Genomic DNA, 20322 nt, shown 5'->3' with positions numbered 1-20322 from the left:
CAGTCTACTCTCAGTTCTGTCTAGAAACAAAGGAGAGAACTCTCATTCTTTTAAGAATGTGGGCTCACCTTGGTCTTCTGATAACCAAGCAGGGTCAGCTACCTGAAAATCATGACCTTGATCAGACATCTTGCCACCTGGCTCCTCTCCAGTCCTGATTTATTCAGGTTTCACAAGATGCCTTCAGCCCCACCCCATCCACCCCAGGACAGGGAGGTCTAACCTCACTCAACCGCTGGGAGGAATTTCATGTGTTCCACATGTACAAGAGTGTGGGCCTACTATGTGTTCAGCCCGTGCTGGATGCGCCTGAATAAAACATGGCCCTGCTCCCCTGATGAGAAATTTGTCACATCCTGTGCTGAGGGCAGAGGATGCATGTGTCAGGACTCATGGAAGAAGAGGGGCCATGTGTATTTTGGGAGAAATCGGGACAGGATTTAGAGAGGAGGAAAGGTTGCCAGCCTGAGTATTATGGGAAAGCAATTGAGGCAGAGGTAACACCATGGATTCATTCATTTCAGAGGCTGAAATAACACGGTTTACTAGAGCATGGTTGGGTGTGTCTTGCTGGAGAGGTAACAAGGAAGGAAGAAAAAGAGAGAGGGAGGGAAGAAATTCTGGGAAATTCTAAGTCAGGAGATGGGGACTGGATCCTAATGGACCTGAGGTATCATTATTCAAAAGTTTTGAGTAAAACAAAAGGGACTTTGTATGATTATTCTTGCATTTAGACATATCTCTTTGATTAAAATATAGAGGCAGAAAATCTATAGGAAGATCATTATAAATATCAAGATGAGGCGTCTGGGGGTGTAGCCCATGGTAGAGCATTTGCCCAGCATAGACCCTGGGTACCATCCCCAGAACCAACACACACACACACACACAATGGAGGCAAGGGATGTGGAAGGAGGGTCTGAACGAGGCTGTGGTGAAGGGGGAGTGAAGAGAAGAGAAACAGACACTGTAGGTTTTTCAGCCTATATCAATGCAGGGAAAATCGAAGTAGTGAGGGTTGTGGTTACCAGTATGGACAACGGTGCCAGCTCACGGGGAGTACCAGCTCTGCCTCTAACTAGCTGTGTATGTAACATTGAGCAAGTTGTTAAATTTCTTAGCACCTCAGCTTTCATGTCTGTAAATGAAGGTAAACACTATTTGCCTCAGAGGGTTGTTGCAATGAAAAATTGAATCCACAAAAAAATGAGGAACTTTTGAATGGCCTGATTGGCACATGGTAAGTCTCCCCTAAGTCTTGGCAGTTGTTAGTATATTGGATGCAGAGGGAGAGGAAGAGGAGGAACCTAGGGGAGCAACTGAGTTTGGTATGCCGACATAATCCATTTCAGTTTTGTACTCTGGCTAAGGGCAGAGAGCTTGCTCCTGAATGTGGTTCTTTCTCTTATGATATTGGCTTTCTCGAGTCTCAGGTGAACATCTGGGTACTCAGCAATTTGTTTTTGCTTGGGGTGGGCCAAAACTCCCATGTCTCCTAGCTCTGTGAAGCGGAATCCTCATTCAGTTCCCATCTGTGGCCTAGAGCCCAAGGAAAAGGCCTCTGGGTGCATCTCCTCACACCTGCCTGTCCCCTCAGCCACCGCCAACTCTGACCTCGGCTTCCTCTATTCAGTGAAATTATAGCTTTGCACTTAACCTCCACCTCTCTGCACCAAGGTTGAAGTACTTGGGCAGAAAAAAGGGAAGAGAAAAGGTGGAAGTAGAATATGGAGTTCACTTTGGGGGTTCCCTTTTCTCAAGAATCACAAATTTATGTTGTTGCGGGATTCTTGCACAGAGTCAGGACACTGGCCTGGCGGATTCTTATCCAAAGGATGAGCCCCTAGCACAGCAGGGCATAGCCTTATCTGCCCTCTTTTAATCCCCCACTTTACATGTTAGCCCCTCTGTGTCCCCTGTATGGCAACATACATTCTGATTGGATAGTCTATAATATAGTCGAAACAAAGCTACAACAGAGTTGCGCATGTGCACTTAGGTACTGAGTGGGCCAGGTAGCCTTCCCTTTGTTCTAGGAGTGCTGTTACCACAATGTTGACTCTTGACTAATGCTTGGAAACAGTTATTTCATAAATCAGTTTTTTTTTCATTGCTCATGGCTGAAAGACAAGCCACTCCATCATGGCCTGATGTGGAATTTTCAGTCTTAGTTTCTCATTAGTGAGGTGGTGTTAATCCTGGATAAGGATTGGAAGGAGCCATTTATATATCAATGCATTGTACGGTGTTTATCATGAGGAAGATACACCATAAATGTGATTTCCTTTCTTCTTTAAGCTCCTGTATGAATTGACTGTGATAAAATAAAAAATTTAAAGCCTCCCACTTTAGCATGTCACAATAAAACTCTTGAAACCAAAGATAAAGAACAAATCTTAAAAGCAGCCAGGGGAAAAAAATTTAGAAGATTTATTACATACAGGGGAACAAGGATAAGAATGGTAATTGACTTATCATCAAGGAAGGCCAGAAAGACAATGGAAATAAAGTGTCAGAAAGTTTTCAGGAAAACGAAATCTGAGAGAATTGAATGCTTGAAGAACTATGCTAATACTGGAGGGGATTCATCAGGCAGAAAGGAAATAGCAGATGAAGACTCAGATCTGCAAGAATGAATGAAGAGTACTTGAAATGGCAAATGTGAGAAAATGTAAAATATTATACTTTTTTCAACTCTTGCTAATTTATTTGAAAGTTAATTGATCCCTTAAAGAAAAAGTAACTTTATGGGATTTATAGCCTAAGTAAAATATATGATAATAGCCTTAAGATAGAAGGAGAAGTAAATTGAATATTCTATTATAAGCTTCTTACATTATAAATGAAATAATATTAATTAAAGTAATGTAATGCATTATGGATACATATTTAAGATCATAAGAAAATAATAAGAAGATTTAGCTAAAACACTAATAGAAGAAATAAGATGGATTACTAAAAATCCAATCAACTCAAAAGAGGAAAGAATAAATATCAGAAGTGCAAATATTAAATAACACAAATAAATAAATAAGGCAAATAAAAACAAATACCAAGAATGACTTAAACCCCCTCATATCAGTGAGTACATTAAATATCTATAAAATAAAATATTCCAGTTAAAATAAAAGATTATTAGAATAGACAAAAGAATTCCTTATTATACAATAATATGATAATTATTATATAAAAGAATATATTAATCCAAATATATTCACTCCATATAGATGCATTTTGAGTTTGAAGACCAAGATACGTTGAAGGATAGAAAATGTTTGCTTGCCATGCAAACAGTAAGCATGACAAATGTGTTATGGCCATACTAATATGGAGCAAAGCAGAGTTCAAGACAAGTGTGCAGTGACAGATAAAGAGAAATACTTCATAATGGACAGAGAGACAGTTTATCAGGAAGACAAAATAGCCCTAAGTGGGCATGCACCCAATAACACTACTTAAAAATATGCAAAGCAAAACCTGAAGAGAGAAAGAAACCTTCCAAAAAACACATCAAATACTGGAACATAAAATAAGTTAGTAACTTTCTTTTTTTATTGTCGCTATTGAGATAAACACACTTTTATTTATTTCTGTTTTTAGATTATTTATTTATTTTGTAGTGCTCCCCAGCACAAATCCAGAGTCTCAAGCATGCTAGACAGGAGCTCTACCACTGAACCACACCCTCAACCCCAAGTTGGAATAAATGTCAAAACAATAAACTGTAACAAAATGTTTTTCTACCATAAGATATTAAATTAGAAATTAATAACAGTAAGCTATTGAGAAAAAATCTCCCAAACACTTGAAAATTAAACAACACACTTCTAAATAATTTTCCACTGTCCCCTGTAACAAAGAATAAATCATAAGAGAAAATAAGAAATATTTAAACCCTAATGATAATGAACACACAACATCAAAAATTGTGGAGTACAATTAAAACAGTGCTTCAAGAGAAATTTATAGCTCTAAACACTAATATTAGAAAAGAAGGAAGCTTTAAAATCAATAACCTAAAAATAAGCTTCCACCTTAAGAACTCTGAACAGAAAAGCAAATTAAACTCCAAATAAGGAGTAGGTGGACATAATAACAGAGCAAAATTCAACTGGAAAATAGACAAATTATAGGAAAAATTATCAAAGTCAGAAGATGGCTCTTTTATAAGTTTTAATAAGATTAATGAAGCCCTAGAAGAATGAAAAGGGAGAAAAAAAACTACCAGTATTAGATGTAAGAGGAACATCATTAATGACCCAAAGACCTTAAAAGGATAACAAGAGAATTTTTTCAACAATATTACATCACTAATTTGATAACTTCAATTAAATGAACAAATTCCTTGTATAAGACAATTTTCTAAAAGTGACAAAATAAAATAGGGACTATCTCCTATATCAAAGAAATGAATATCCAATCGGAAAATTCCAGGCTCAGATGATTTCTCTGGTGAGTTCTATAAATATTACCAACATTACACAAAACCCATCAGAAAATAGTGAGAAGGAAACACTTTCCAATGCATTGTATGAGGCCTCTATAATCCTGGTATAAAAAGGACCAGGATAATATGAACATTATTAAAAAATAAAATCAATATTCCTCTTGAACATAGATTCAAAATGCATGTGGCACAATATTAGAAAATAGAGTCTCTCTCTCTCTCTCTCTCTCTCTCTCTCTCTCTCTCTCTCTATATATATATATATATATATATATATATATATATATATATATATATATATATATATTACACCATAACCAAAGTGGCCACAGTCCCTGCCCCCTTGCTTTCTAAAAGGTAGCTTCAAAACAAGACCTCAGCTTGTCTTAGGTGTGGTGAAATTAACAATGGGCTCTAGTAACAAGTTTTCTTATAGTCAAATGTGCAAGAAGCATTGTCCATAAAATACAGACAGGAGTTGTCTGCATTTCTGATGAGTGTGCCAGAGAGCTCATGTGTTATTATACAAGTCACAGCTCAAACTGCCTTTTGAGAAAGTCAGCATCTCCTCCAGAAGCAAAAGGAAAGAAAATTCTGAGTCTAAGAGGCTTACTTGTCCAGAGTTCCAAAAAGAGAGGAATGAGGTTTCCAGGATCCTCAGGAAGTGTTTTCTACTGAAAAGTCAGTAGACTCTGCTCTTCTCTGAGAGCATCCTGTGGCCTCCACAATATTTACTAATGCCTACTTCCCTCCAGGGACTGCCAACCACAACCTTATTCTTCCTTCTTGCATCTTTGCATCCGTGATTCTGCACGCCTTTCTTCACCTTCTGTTTCAGATGTTCACATTCCTTGTATTTCAAAATTTGGGCATCTGGAGGGCAATTCCCTCTTTCTTGCCTTGCAAAATTTCCTTTAGACCTAGCTCAGGGATGAGCCATTAACATTAACCTCACCAGCCAGACTCTCTCAGCCTTCTTTCCCACCATGTCTCATTATCACAGCAGTGGACAACCTGAAGCAGAATTTGCATCTTATTTAAACTTGTCCTTTAGTAGGTGGTCCATCTGCAAGGCACTCATCTCAGACAACAAGTCTTGGAGGTGACAAGAGATCAGCCCAGATCCCCTACCCTTGCCCCAGGTTCCTGACTGATAGAGATTTCTGCTCCTCTACCCAGACCTGGCCGGAACCTCTCACCTCTGCATTTAAAGTGAGCCCTCACAAGCTCCAACAACACTGAATTGAGTACAGATGTCACTTAGTAGAACATGCCAGAGTCAGCAGGATAGGAGGACTCCATAGAAAATTAGTTAACCCTATCTTTTAGAAACCTATCCATGGGTAACAAGAAAGGGCAACTAGGTGTTCCAGCATTTGGACCTAGATAATTGAAGTTGAGGTGTATGAGCTTCCTTATACATAATTTCATGACCAAAAGAGAATCTTTCTCTTAATGGTTGTGGTGGGCAAAATAAGGGTCCTAAAGATTTCTGTATCTCAGTCCCCAGAACCTGTAAATATGTCACCTTACATGGCCTTAAAGGCTTTGAAGGTGTGATTAAGACTAAGTTCCTTGAGATCAGGAGATTATTTTGGATAATCCAGGTGAGCCCCATCTAATCATAAGAATCTTTAACAGCAAAGAACCTAACCCAACTATATTTAGAGAAAGATGAGACTAGAGAAGAAGGTTGGGAAGGATGGGATATTGCTGGCCTTCAAGGTGGAGAGAAGGTAAGGAATCTAGGAATAAAGGCAGATTATAGAAGTTGGAAAAGACAAGTTAATGGATTCTCCCCAAGAGCCTCTGCAGAAAAGCCCCGACTTAGCTTAGCCCTCGCCCAGTGAGATTCAGGTAGGACTTCCAAGAATTGGGACTTAGCAAATCTGCATTGCTTTAAGTCAAGTAGACAAACAAAACCTGTCACCAATACCTCCATGATGGAGACTGAGCTCTCTGCTAACACTGATACCCCAGTGCTGGACCTGTGCCAACAGAAGAAGCGGGCAGTTAGGCAAATGTCAAGTTGGATGGGCCATGGAGCTGTTCTCTGATAACCCAGAGCTGGTCGGGAGTGAGGGGTGGTTGTGAAGTCAATGGGTGTTAAGGAAATTAACCCACTTTCCCATTCGTCCCTGAGGCTGTCAGAAAGCCACGGAAACACACAGCAAGCAGCTCAATGATCCTCTTGGTCTCTGAAAGAAGTGATGTGCTTCTCCAGGTCTGCTTTCTGGCTGCACACCTCTCCCTTGGCAGAGACACATGTCCTCAGCAGCAGACACATTGACAACAGCGCCTTTCAGCTAAGTCACCTCCTAGACATTACTGGATGGCCCAACTCCGGCATCCCTCCAAAGGCAAGAGGCAGAAAAAGAGCTGCTTTAGAAACACTGAGAGCAAACCTCATGGAAGGGGTCAGGTTTGCCTCCTTTTATGAGCCGGTAAATGATGATAATGGCAACTCGTGAACCCTTATGCTGAACATTGTGCTGACCATTTGACATATATTCCTTCATTAATCAGTCTGCATGAGTAAGCCCCAAATGGAATTTGCTGGCAATTTCCTGTTCTTAGGACATTTATTTCAGAAACGGTCCAGATGCACTATGAGACCATGATAAAGCCCCTTGCTGTTGCACAGATGCACGGATGGATCAGCCAAGCCAGCGGAGCACACAGGACACCTTTACTCTATTCCCTGGAGCCCAGGAGGTTCTGCCAGTCCTTCCCTGTCACCAGTCTTGGACCATGGTTTGTTTGACTTTGAAATGCTTCTCGAAATCTCCACAGAGCCCCGAATCCACAGAAAAAAAAATGTTCGTAGGCTGTTGGCTCCCTTATCAATCACTCAGAAGGTGTCACTGAGCCAGGCGCAGTGACACACTCCTGTAATTCCAGCTACTCAGGAGGCCGAGGTAGGAGGATTGCAAGTTGGAGTCCAGCCTTGGAGACTCAGGAGAGGGTGCTGGGGATGTAGTTCAGTGGTAGAGCACCCCTGGGCTCAATCTTCAGTCCTGGAGGGGGATGGGGGGCGAGAAAGAAAGAAAGAAAATATTAACTGAGAAGGTAGCACGTGGCCAGGCCCTGTGCTAGGCCCTGAAAGAACTCGCATTCTAGGATATGGGGGAGACACTGAACAACAGCTATCATAAAGACCTAAATTCTGAAGTATGTTAAAATCTGGTAAGGAACACAGGGAAGAACTGGAGAAGGGGAGGAGGACTGGGCAGAGCAGAGTTGGGAGGCAGGTTGTAACAGTGAATACAGTAGTCACAGTGGGCCTGGTTGGGAAGGGGGCTTCGAGCAAAGACTTGGAGAAGTGAATGAGTTAGTGGTAACAGCACTCCAGGCAGAGGAGCAGACTGTGCAAAGGCCCTACATTAGGAGTGTGCATGTCTGGGGTGGTGGAGGAAAAATGAAGAGGCCAGTATGAATGGATCAGAGGGAAGGAAGAGCAAAGTGAAAGGGGAGAAAAGCACAGTGAAGACAGAGGGGTGACATTCAGGTCTGCAGGGTCACTGCAGGGCCCAGCAGGATGGGAGCCTTGGAGATCTGAGCAGAGGAGGGAAAGAATCTGACTTCTCCCTGCAGAAATAAAAGGTTCTGTCTGCCACATTGAGAGTGGTGTGAAGGTGGCCAGAGCAGCAAATGGGCTGCAAATGACTACAAGTGATTATTTTAAGCCCTGGCTGCAAATGGAGAGGTGAGTGAGTGGTTGGCTTCTGGTTCTCCTTTGAAAATGGGACCCAAAGGACATCCTGATGGATTCCCTTATTACCTGCGAGGTCTGGGAGAAATCCCCTTTTCTCCCTCCCTACATCACCAGCCAATAATTTAAACTCTTTTTGGAAAGAGAAAATTTTCTTCACAAGATCATGCCAAGATGCTGGGCTGTTGGCCTCGCTCACTCATGAGCTAAGCCTTTCAGGACAGGGACCCAGTCTATGTCGATGACACGCCCATCTCTCCTTGGTTCCTGTGCAATTCTATTCCAGGTGTTCAGGAAGGGGAGCAGTAGGTAAACAAGGAGTTCTGGACCCAAGTTGCCTGGGTTCAAATCCCAGCACGGACATTTACTATTTGTGTGACCTTAGACAAGGGACATTAAAGCTCAGCTTAAAATATCAGGAATCACCTGTTTATCATTGGGTTGTGTGCATCATAAACCATGCTAATGATGCCATGTTTGCAGTCAGGACACATTTTCAAGTGTGGCCAAAACCAACCAGGAGGCCCATGGGTCTCTAGAACTCTCTGGATGGACCAGTACCCTGGCATTCTCTTCCCAGGGACCTCTAAGGCCATGCACATCTTCATGTTCTATACGAGAAAACTTTAGAAGAATGTTGCAAAACTGCAGATCAGGAATCTTTAGGTGTGTGGAGATGTAACCCTCCAATATTCTCACAGCGGTTTCTTCCCCACTTTTGGAGGGTCCCTGTTAACCTCGATTTGCTCAGGAGTGACAGCTGGGGTAGTAAGGGAACAGAGAAAAAGATGGTGGATTCCTTGGAGAATTGAACGAGTTAGTGGTACTATCCAGGGGAAGAGCACTCCAGGAAGCAGCCTGTGCAAATACTGGAGAAATACTGGTGACATGTGAGAGGCTGAAAAATACTTTTCACACCAACATGTCAGGATTGCTAAAATGTCAACACTATGCTTCAATGACATCTGTGTTTCTTCATCTGAGACCTCCCTTTTATTTCACTATTTTAAGGATTCCTTATGTTTCGGGATAATTTTCCCTTCAAAGTGTAAGCAAATGCCTAGAAAAATTTAACTTAAAATAATCACTTGTAGTCATTTGCAGCAGCAAAAGCAAAAGTACTCGCTGAATTGAAACCAACCTAAAATTAACTTGCGGATACTCGCCTACAGTTCAGATAACCAAACCTTGCATAAACATTGCATTATTATTAGGAACAAACGGGGGACCCTGGTGATCTAGGGACATGTGACAGGGCTCTTGGTAGGATGGGGTTCTTCCATATGTCTAATTCTGGCATGGCTTCTAAATCAAATGCTTTTAACTCACCCTTCTTTAATATTCCGTACCACAAGGTGTTTCCTCTGTCACTGTTATGTAACATGTCTCTACACAAGTGCCAATGTGAGCACACACTCAGAGATGCTGCAAAAACACACCTACATGATACACACGCGCACATATGCCCACAAAAACCATCACAATGCACAATACACATTCCTGAACACATGCACCACTATACAGCTCAACAAACATGCCCACAAAACACACATCACATGGGCATGCTGGGCCTCAGGATACCATATAGCACATGAGCATCACACACCCACACAAATCATCTGTACAAAGCAGCAACACACACACACACACACACACACACACACACACACGTGCGGCCTGCCTTCATGGTCCTCACATGCCCCAGTCTCAGTCTGTTGATAGAAAGAGCTCACATGGGAAGGGAAAGGGCTGTCTAGACCATTTTCAACTTTTGTTTTACTTCAACTTAAAGTGTCTCCAGTAATCTAGAAGACTACTACAAATATCCCAAGATCATCACAGTAGAACCACAATCAATATCTTATTCCCAGAACAGTTGTGACGCTCTTTGAATTAAAATCAAGACAGTCCACGGACCAAGGATGGGACAGCATGTCCTTTCTATAAAAAACTGAACTTGGTGGTAAGTGCTGATTTGATGCAATTTGTTTGAACAGAGTACTGAGTAGATATGAGTGAAAGTTGAGACAAGTTGTTTCAATGAAAAAATTTGCAGCTAGAAAAATCATTCTATGTACAAGACTTGGTTTTGAATTCTCAACATAATCCTAGGTATTTTGTGGTGTGTGTGTGTGTGTGTGTATGCATGCATGTTCATTAACTAGGATTTGGTTCAGCTGTCAAGTGACAGAAAAGTCAAAAAGTAATGACTTAAACAAGACAGTAAAGGAAAAATAATTCTCTCTTGTTGTCCACAGTTACATGTAGATATCTACCCTTTTTTAAAGGATGTGACTCAACAATCCTTAGGGGAAAAGCCTATGCTTTTTCCATTTTATTTGTCCAACACCTTCAAGTATGGCCTCCACTTCATTCAGCCAGCAAGAAACAGGAAAGAGAAAGGGCATACCCCTTCCTTTCAAGGTTGGTTTCTGGAAGGTGAGAGGTAACATACACTCATAGCTCACGGAGTAGAACTAGTTATATGGCCTAGAAGTATGGTATTTATTCTATGTGACCATGCGTCCAGCTAAAATTTGGAGTTCTATTACCATAGAATAAAGACAGAATGGATATAAGAAGATACCTTTTAGTTTCTACAACACATTTAAAAAAGGAATTAAAATAGCTTCCACCCAGAGATAATCATCATTAACACTTTGATGTATAGCACAGGTGTATATCTGTGTGTCATTTCTTTTACAAAACTGAGTCCATACATATGCATTGTCTTTCTGCATGTCTTTTTATGGCTACATGTAGGTATCTACCCTTTTTTAAAAAGCACAAAAGAAAGATAAAATTCAATTCTACCGAGCAAAATGAGCACGTTATACAATTCTCTCAAATCTAAAAGTCTAGCTTGATGCATCATTTGGGGAGCGGGGGGGCAGGGAGCAAATTCCATATCAAGCAAAAATCTGGGAGGAGCTGAGAATTTTTAAGAGCAAGAGGATTCCTGATTCAAGGAAACACCCAGGGGCATGTAGACACTCCTGAGAATGCAGGGGAAAAGAATGGACCACTGGTGGGGCTCACCTCAGAGCATAAGGGAAGGAATAGTAGGGGGACAGGAGAGTATAAATCAATGCTGACGTTCTCCTCCTCTCCAGTCCAACCCTAAAGTGCTGCTTGCTAGAGAGTTGAGCCCATATTTTCAGATAATTATGTTATGAATCCTGTTGTTATGATATTTAAGGCTTTATTCCCTTGGCAACTCCTTTTAGGATTTAAAATCCTTCTCGAAAGATCAGGGGATTACATTTCAGATCAGTATTCAGAGCGGAGAGTTACCTTAGCAGCGACTCAGAAATATCAGTTCCTGTTTGCTATCATTTAATAGGCCTGCTTTATTTACTTGGTGCCCACAAGTGTGTCACAGGAAAACGTCTTACTTTCTGCTTACCACTCCCTTGCTGTCTTGCTAAAGCATCAATTAAAATCAGTTCTCTGCTCAGAATCTTCCCGTGGGTCCCTGCTTCCTCTTGCACCAAATCCCAGTCCTCTGCTGCACTCACAGCACCTTCTATATGTCACATGTCACACTGAAGCTTTTGGTACCTCAGTCTCTTTTCCAGTGCTGAGACCTTTTATTAAAGAAATGAGACTTTGAGAACCAAATACATTCTATCTCTCATGAGCTGTTTAATGGTGAATGTTATTTGACCTCTCTGAGCCGTGATTTCCTTGTGTGTTAAAAGGGAGTAATAAAAATGGTCCCACGGGAATTTGGGTGGGTTAAATGAGATCATGCAAGTAAAGTGCCCTGCATTTTGTTTGGACCATGTCATGGGACTAAGTTTATGTAACCACTTTCCTTGTAATTGTTTTTCTCTGTTTAGGCTCAGGGTTTGCAGGTGATTGTATTCTATCTGGATGCTACCTGTTCAGAACTGGTCTGTATCTTGCTTCTGTTGGGTTGGGCTGTCCAATTGGCTGGATCCCACTCCCCAACTTCCTTGGGAACTCTGAGCTATGGTCTCCCAGCTCTGCAGTCCTCTTACTCTCCTTGAGTAATTGTACAGGCATTGGCCAGAGGGTCAACCACTGATAGGCAGATGAAGACTGCACCCTGCTTCAGGATCTGCCCCCACCCAGAACTTTTTATCTCCTCACTTTATTACTGTCCTCACTAATAATGATGGGAAAACTCTACTGTAAAGCTACATGAGCACCTTTTTCCACATATGTGCCTCTCTGAGGCTAGAAGACTCACTATACATTATTGTTAAAAACCACCTTTATAAAAATGCAGTTCACCTGGATAATCAAAACTGAAGTTAAAAAAAAAGAAAGAAAAGAAAAGTGGGGAAAATTACTCTCAAGTTTAACATGCAAAGGATTAATATCCACAGCAGCTTTTATCAGCTCTTTAAGAATAGCATTAAGTCCCAACAGAGATAAAGAACAGATGATACAAATAAGAGGAAATTCAAATTGCCTTGAAAAAGGTCCAATGTTATTGGTAATCAAATGAATACAATTTTAATCTTTATGAAGGTACCACTTAAGCCAATTGGGTTAAAAGAACATTCTAAAATAATAAAATCTGGTGCTATAAAAGTTACAGAGAAACTGGTACACTCACAACTGTTGACAGTGTAAATTATTACAGTCATTTTGAAAAGCAATTTGGCAGTGCATTTCAAGAGCCATGAAAAAAAATGTTTCTACCCTTTGGCTGACAATGTTCATGGCAAGATAATCATACAAAATAGGAATAATTATTTGCATGAGAGTAATCTTCGTAGGGTTATACACGATAGCAAAACTTAAATAATCTAAACGTCTGACAGTAGGGGAATAGTGAATTGCATGTTGCCTCATGTAATACAGCATAATCAGATGATAATTAAAGACCCTTCCTTCGCCTTTTTACTATTATCTGATGTCCTTATCCCCAACTGCACAAGGAATTAGAAGGTCATCCTTTGGTTTCCTGGCTCCCTACCTACCTTCGTGTAGGGGTGACCCCTCTGTACTCATTGTCCCCCTGCCCTACCCCCGTCTCAATTTCACCCCTGCATTAGTCTTCTAGACCCTTTATTCCATCACTCTCTCTCAAATAGCATAGCAACTCTCTCTGAAATCAACCTTGACCTTTTGTTATACCTTTCCTTAAAAATGGAAAAACTTCCTGCTCAAACTCACATCTCTATCTCACTGCTGCCTTATGGCTCTCTTCCCTTCAAATCACTCATCTCCTTGGAGATATCTGCACTTGCCTCTCTCATCCCTCATTTATACCCCATCCACTTCAGCCTAGCTACCTGTCCTTCCCACACATTCCGCAAAGTCACTCCGGAGACTCTCTTGATTTCCACACCTCACTCTCTGACTGAGGCTGGTTTCAATATAGGTCCCCCATTTCTGGCTTCTCTTCTCAACTTGTTCCATGGCTACCTCTTCCTCCATCCATCTTGTAAGGACTCTCCTTTCCAGAGGACTGACACTGGTGCTCTTCATTTAGGTCCATCAACTCCTTTTAATTGGGAGTTCAAATTCTGACTTTCTCCCTTTCCAACAACGTGGCAAAATTATTCTACCTCTAAGCTTTAGTTTTCTATAAAGTGGAGATAATAATAGAACCCACCATAAGGCACCTAGTAAATGGTATACATTCAATGACTGACAATCATTTTTATTGCTGTTATTGCAATGATGATACTCTAATCTACTCCTTGCGTCTAAATTCTGCTAAGTTTCAGATAACTGCTATATTCAGCATCCTGGCTGTCCTTTCTCAAACTTAATACACCCACAATCGCATTAACCATTTTGTCCCTTCCCAATTCTTTTCCTTCCACACCTGAGAATTGAAGTCATACTTGACATTTTCTCTCTGTTTATCCATATGTATCTCCCCATGGCCAAAAATGTCCATAAAGTACTCCAAGTGGAACTCCCCAAGCTCAACCCCCACCCATCAGAATGGTGAAACACTGATCTCCTAGGGGAGGGGGGACTACGGAATACAAGGAGCTGAGCCCTGGACTGGCCATGTGAAGGGCTGCCTGCTAGGTAAAGAAGACTGTTTTGGATTTTATGTGAGAAGCAATCCCCTGGTAAATTATGTCACCCAGATATTAAGAACTATCTTTCATAGAAGTGACAGTTGTTTTAACAATATAATGTCCAAAATATCTGAAGGCTTCATCAGCTCTCCCAATCCCTACTGTCACTAGCCTCCATTAAGCCTTCACAAACCTTTTTAAAAAATCGATTATTGTGACAGGTCTCTAACAGGTTTCCACTCTTGCCCTTCTCTGATCCATTCTCCTTACAGTTGTAATTGGGGCCCTCACAAATTGTTAGGGGACCCAAGTCCATTCTTTTGACAACTTCTGCTTAAGAAAATCTGTCACTGACTCCTCATGACTTTCAAAATAAAATTCACTCCTGCCCTCCCCTGGCAAAGGAGGCCGTTTATGTGCGGGGCCCACCTACCCGGTATGTCTCTGCTCCTGCCCTTTTATCTTAGTTGCCAACCAGACCCACAGCCCCAGTGACTTCTGCCAGGCTCCCTTGACTTCACACCTTTGTGCATGCAGCTCCTTCTGCCTGTAACACTTCCATGTCTTCCTTACCTAGGTGACAGTTTCTCATCCTTCAAGATTCAGCACGAGTAGGATCTCCCCCTCTAAAGCCTTCTCTGATTCCTCCAGGCTGGGTAAGAATCTACTGATGGTTACAATAAATCTTGTGATCATGTCTTTCCCAATATGTATCATGCTGTTCTCATAGAATATGTTGACTTGTCCCTGGGACAGGCACATTTTTTGACATCTTCATTTTCTAGTACAATGTTTGGCATATAGTTTGTGTTCAATAAATATTTATTGAATGGATGAGTAAGTAAATGAATGAATGAATAGGCAAAAGTAAGAAAACATAATGCAATGCAATTGTAAAAATATTGACAACATATCCTTGAATACTAAGTGAAAGCTTAAGTCATAGGCTGCGAAAAGAGTACTGGCACACTATGCAATTTACCTATATAAAATATATGTGCAAGTGGATAATTCTGAAAATAGTCATTCAGTAGACATTTCTTTAGCACCCACTCCATGCTTGATCACACTAATGGAAAGATGAATTTGGATTGTTCCATCTTCTCAAGAGTTTTACAGTCTGGGAGGAAAAAGCATCCTGGTTAGCTAATGGGAATGTTGGTAAATGATTTTCTTTCTAAATTCTCGTCACATTAACAATACACTTTAAAAGCAGCTCACAAAACAAGAAAAGGTCACCTATAAAATTTTGCTCATCAAAATTATAAAACTCAACCTCTATCAATTTGGATCCATCTATCCAAAGAAAAGCCCCTTTGTGTTTAAAAGTCTATATGTTTGCACACAGGGTTCAATATTTTGTTTTCCGATGAGAGAGTCAGTATCTTGTGCGCAATAAGTTTGTCTAATTAAACAGGTGGTGGGCAACGCATGACTGGCTTAATTTTTCCATCTAATCCAACGGCAGCCTGTCTCTTCACGCAAAGCAGAAACATCGGTGGGGGACCCCCCATGCTGAAAGTAGGGAGAAAGGTTTTTGGAAGGATTCATCTGCTGACTCCAGCTCATCTGACCTTCAGGGAAATTTAGGGAGCAGAAACTGTGGATTGTGAGAGAGGGAAGCACGTTCCCCGGCATATGGGGAACCCCTGAACACAGTGCCCAGCAACCTGGAGACTAAGAACAACGATGATAGTGCTGTCCCTTTTTGGGTGGCTTATCAGGCCCCACCTGCCCTAATGGTCCAGACAGAGAAATATAGGCAGACTTGCACCCAGAGGCACCAGGTCCAAGCCAGAGAGGAACTTTCTGTTGTTTCTGCTGACAGCCCTAGTAGCCATGGTGCCCCTGGTACCAAGCAACCCTCAGTATATAACATACTGAATGAAATGAACCCATTCTAGACCCAGGTCTTTTGTTGGTGTTCTGTGTGCCATTGGACAATTCACTTTACCTCTCTGAACCTAAGTTTCCCCATCAGCAAAGATAATAACCCTTATCTCCATTAAACTGTTTCAAAGAATAAAATGAGATAATGGCAATGAACCCACTGAGTGAGTGTCACAGCACTTTAAAAATGTAGGGCATGGTGGATCAGAAGACTGCTTCTGTATTTCTTTTCAAATACATCAGTAAAAGAAAAAACAACTGTCTCATTAACATTCACAATTCATTAGAGTCAGTAATCTAAGTTGTAAGATTATACATTTTTCCATGAAATTCAGTAGTTACGTCCTCTCCTTATGAAAAAACACATTCTTAAATGCTATTATTTTTCCTAATTTGTTTTTCATGCAAAAAAGGAAAAGCTGTTCACCAACTGAATTAGACCCAAACTCTCAACTGCCCGGTACATAGTTCTGCATTCTGTGGCCATGAGGTGATAACATTGGCCCTCTGCTCCAAATGTAAATTTAATGGGAACATTAGGTGATGCTGACCTCCTGGGATAACAACCTTCAAGAGTGGGGACTGCACATCTGGTGTGACAAGGCACATTACTGATATGTTTGCACAAGCTGAGGAAGTAAGCACCTTCCGTTAGGACATGCCACAAATGCCTCCAGATGAGAGGACACCTTGGCCGCAGGTGGAGGCAGAAAAAAATTCTGGATAGAATCCATCCATCTCAGCATGTGTCCCCAAAAGATTATTCTCCATCCAACACCCTGGATCTGGACAAACAAGTAATGTATTCAGTGGTCCTTTGTGATACCTGCCTCTTTCAGGAGCCATCTTTTCCAATAAACAGCCTCATACATCTCTCCAAGCAACTGCTGTCTTCCTGATCTGTCAGCATAAGCACCTGTGTAGACTTATACTTCCCAGTAGAGAACTATACTGCTTGTCTGTAAGAATGAAGGAGAGGGAGTGTGTGTGTGTGTGTGTGTGTGTCCAGAAAGAGAGGCCAGAGTTGCTAGTATGGATCTTTCCAACTTAATTTTATAAGCATCTAAATAGGTTGGCTAACTGTAGTTCTCATGTTGTAAAACAGGATTGATGTGCAAAGATGGGGCCAGGAGAGGGCACACCTGGGAAGTGAGATCAGAACAGGGAAAGGAAGCAGATGCTAAGATATTTTAAAATCTACAACAGAATAGAAGGCGCCTAGTAACCTGGACTAAGTCCAGAATTTAGATCTTTTTCAAGGGGCCCCTGAATTCATGCAGGTCAAGAGAGCACCTAGTATCAGTCTTCATCTTGGGACAAAAAAAAAAAAAAAAGAAGAAGAAGAAGAAGTTCTGTATGAATGTGAAAAACTGAAGATCTAAAGAGGAACAATGGTTAGTGTGCTAAACCTGAAATTTTACTGAGTAACCTGAAGCTGGATTGTTGCTAAAATTCATTTATTGCACCGATTTTAAACTGTAATCCACTATTGCATGGATTTTGCTGTACACTAACCTGACAGGCAGCTGGTATGATTGCTTAGATAAGTGAGTGTTCTCAACTCTGGCTTTAGTGGTTGAAAATAACAATGCCCAAACATTATTCCAGATTAAATAAATGGAATGTCAGGTGGAAGGCTACAGAGATGTATAGTTTTAAAAGGCATTTTAGGTAGTTCCAATACACAGCCAGGGTTGAGAGAACTGTGTTAGGCCTAGATGGGAAAGATGCCCAAGGGAGCCAGAGAGAGGATTTCAAGTCCTGCATATAACCTCAGTCCAGGAAAAAACAATTTTTTTTCATTTATTCCTGGAAAATGCTAGAATATAAAAATCAAGGTAACAAGTGAAATGATGGGCTTCTCACTGGGCTGTAATAATGAGTTTAGCTGGTTACAATCAATCAGAAACCAAACTTTGCAGACCTCTAAAATATTACCAGGACCAGCAAGCTGATAGATGAATCATACCCTTAGTTGTGTGCTTTAGTCAAATAAAAAGGAATTGAAAGGAAAAAAAAAACCCAGTCAAGATAGCAGGATTAGACTTATGATAGATGTAAAGGGAACTTTCAAGGCATCCAGGGATCTGGACTCCCAGAACCAGAGCCACGTATGGACTAAGGTTACTCCTTCTATCTCAGTCATTTGATCGCCTTCATCTCTATTCCTCTCTGCATATCTACTTTTTCTTCAATTTCAAGTAGTTTCCGCTAGTTGTGCATTTCATATAAGGTTCTAGACAAGTTCTCTAGCTCTAATTTGTCACTACCAATCAGATCCAGAGTCCAACACTGACTGACAATTGCTATGATGTCTCTTAGTTCAGATTTTCAAGACAGAGGAATCTGGTCACTAGCAAAGGATGGCTTATTTGGTCTAATATCAGTTCAGGTGTCATTCACCTCCCATAAGCTAGACCAGGGATAGAAAATGACACATGATTCACAGACTGAACATTTTAGGAGACCACTGGAAGGGCAGGCACTCATGTAGGAGCTATGGGCAAGGCATGCATTTAAATATATCTAATATCCATCCATAATCAAAGGACCATCTTCTACTCCTCAAGACATAGGTGGGTAAGGAGGAGATGAGGAGGAATCTGAAAGAATCTGCTCTTTCTGCTCTCAGAACCTGGTATGGCAATCTGAAAGAGATCACTGGTATGACTCAAAGACAGTTTAAAAACCCTCCACCTGCACTTATGTGCATGATTCTACATGAGCTGTCACTCTGGAAACCATAAGAACTCTGTTCTTGGCAATGGTGAAAGCCCGAGGACCTCCAAACAGAGATCCTGTGGTGGATTCAGTTTTAATTCCATACTGTCTTCCACACTGTGACATGTAAAACTGGAACATATTTAGACATTAGGGAAAAGTCTCCTCCTCTTGGGCCTTTAGCTGATCATTTGGAAAATTCTCATTTAATATGCTATTATGGTGGTTTGACAGATCATCTGAGAGTTATGAAATCAAATTCTTGGATAGGAGGTTTTGGATTCTTGAAAATGGTGGTATACTAATTTTTTAAACTCTTCAAATGGAGGAGTTTAAAAAATTAGGAGTTTGTAGTCCAACACCAGCTACTGCAGGAAATAACTGAACTCTCTGTGCCTTTGTTCCTCTCTAGTTAATTTCAGTTGCACTAGGCATAGAGGCAAGAGTAGTCTGGGCTTGGAGGTCATGTTTAAAATGAACAGCCCAGGGTAACCCCATTCCCTAGCCCATGGACAATCTGAGTATCTTTTTTTTTTTTTTTTATTCCTCTTTTGGTCCTGGGGGCTAGAGGCAAAGTGAAGCCAGGGCAGACCATGTAGTCTCTGAAGACAGTGGCTATGGTGTTGGCATTGCCATAATCCAGTGTGTGATCATTTATCTTAGAGTGTTAGATGGAGTCAACTATTTTTGCTTTTGCCCAAGTACAGCTATTGGAGATTCTGGCTGATTGAAGAAGAATAAGACTAATACTTGTATTTTACTGACAAAACAAAACACCTTTAAACCAAAAGGATGATTTAGCTGGGCTGAAAATAAAACTCCTGCCTACTGAAGTCTGGTGCAGCTGAGTTATCACTATTTTCGTCCTATAATTTGTTTTATAGGGTACTAATTAACAGGGCAAAGTCTGTTGCCAGGAAAGTAAATCACATTTTGCTGTTTTCTTCTTTTCTAACAAGACACAGACCTTGTCTTTAATTAAAGAGCAAGTTCCAAGGGCACTATCCGCTACTGAAATTGGGAAGCATTGGACAAGAGAAGATCATAGTGAAACCTGCTGTGTAGGGTTCAAGAGAGACAAAGGGAGGAAAAGAGATTTCATGGGTAAACTGGGGGGGCGGGCAGGGAGTTGCATTCCTCAAATGTCCTTTTTAAATCTGTCTTTTCTCTCCTTCCCACAATTCTGCATTTCTTACTTGACTTTCTTTAACTGACAAAACTACCATAAACATCCTAAAAAAAAAAAGGTTTGCTTTCTCCAATTCATTTTTATCCCTCAAGTCGCACTATTTTTTTCTTAAGGTAGTTACTCTCCCGTCAGACCCTTCTGTCCCAAACTCCCTGTCTCCAGGGTGGTTTCTTCTTCCTGGCTGCTCTGATCTTTGGCTTTGGGTTTTGTTGCATGGCTGCTGCCACTCGCCCCTCATCCCTCTTCTCCCAGCTCACCCTCTTCTCCCGTCCTCAGGGTCTTCTTCACTCCTCTCTCCCTCTCCTCTCTCCCTCATCCCATCCTGGAGGCTGTGCGCTGGAGGAGGCAG

Source organism: Callospermophilus lateralis, chromosome 6, assembly GCF_048772815.1.
Source record: "Callospermophilus lateralis isolate mCalLat2 chromosome 6, mCalLat2.hap1, whole genome shotgun sequence".
NCBI classification, from domain to species: Eukaryota; Metazoa; Chordata; class Mammalia; order Rodentia; family Sciuridae; genus Callospermophilus; species Callospermophilus lateralis.
The sequence above is the reverse complement of the archived record's forward strand: the minus strand, read 5'-3'. Positions refer to the sequence as shown.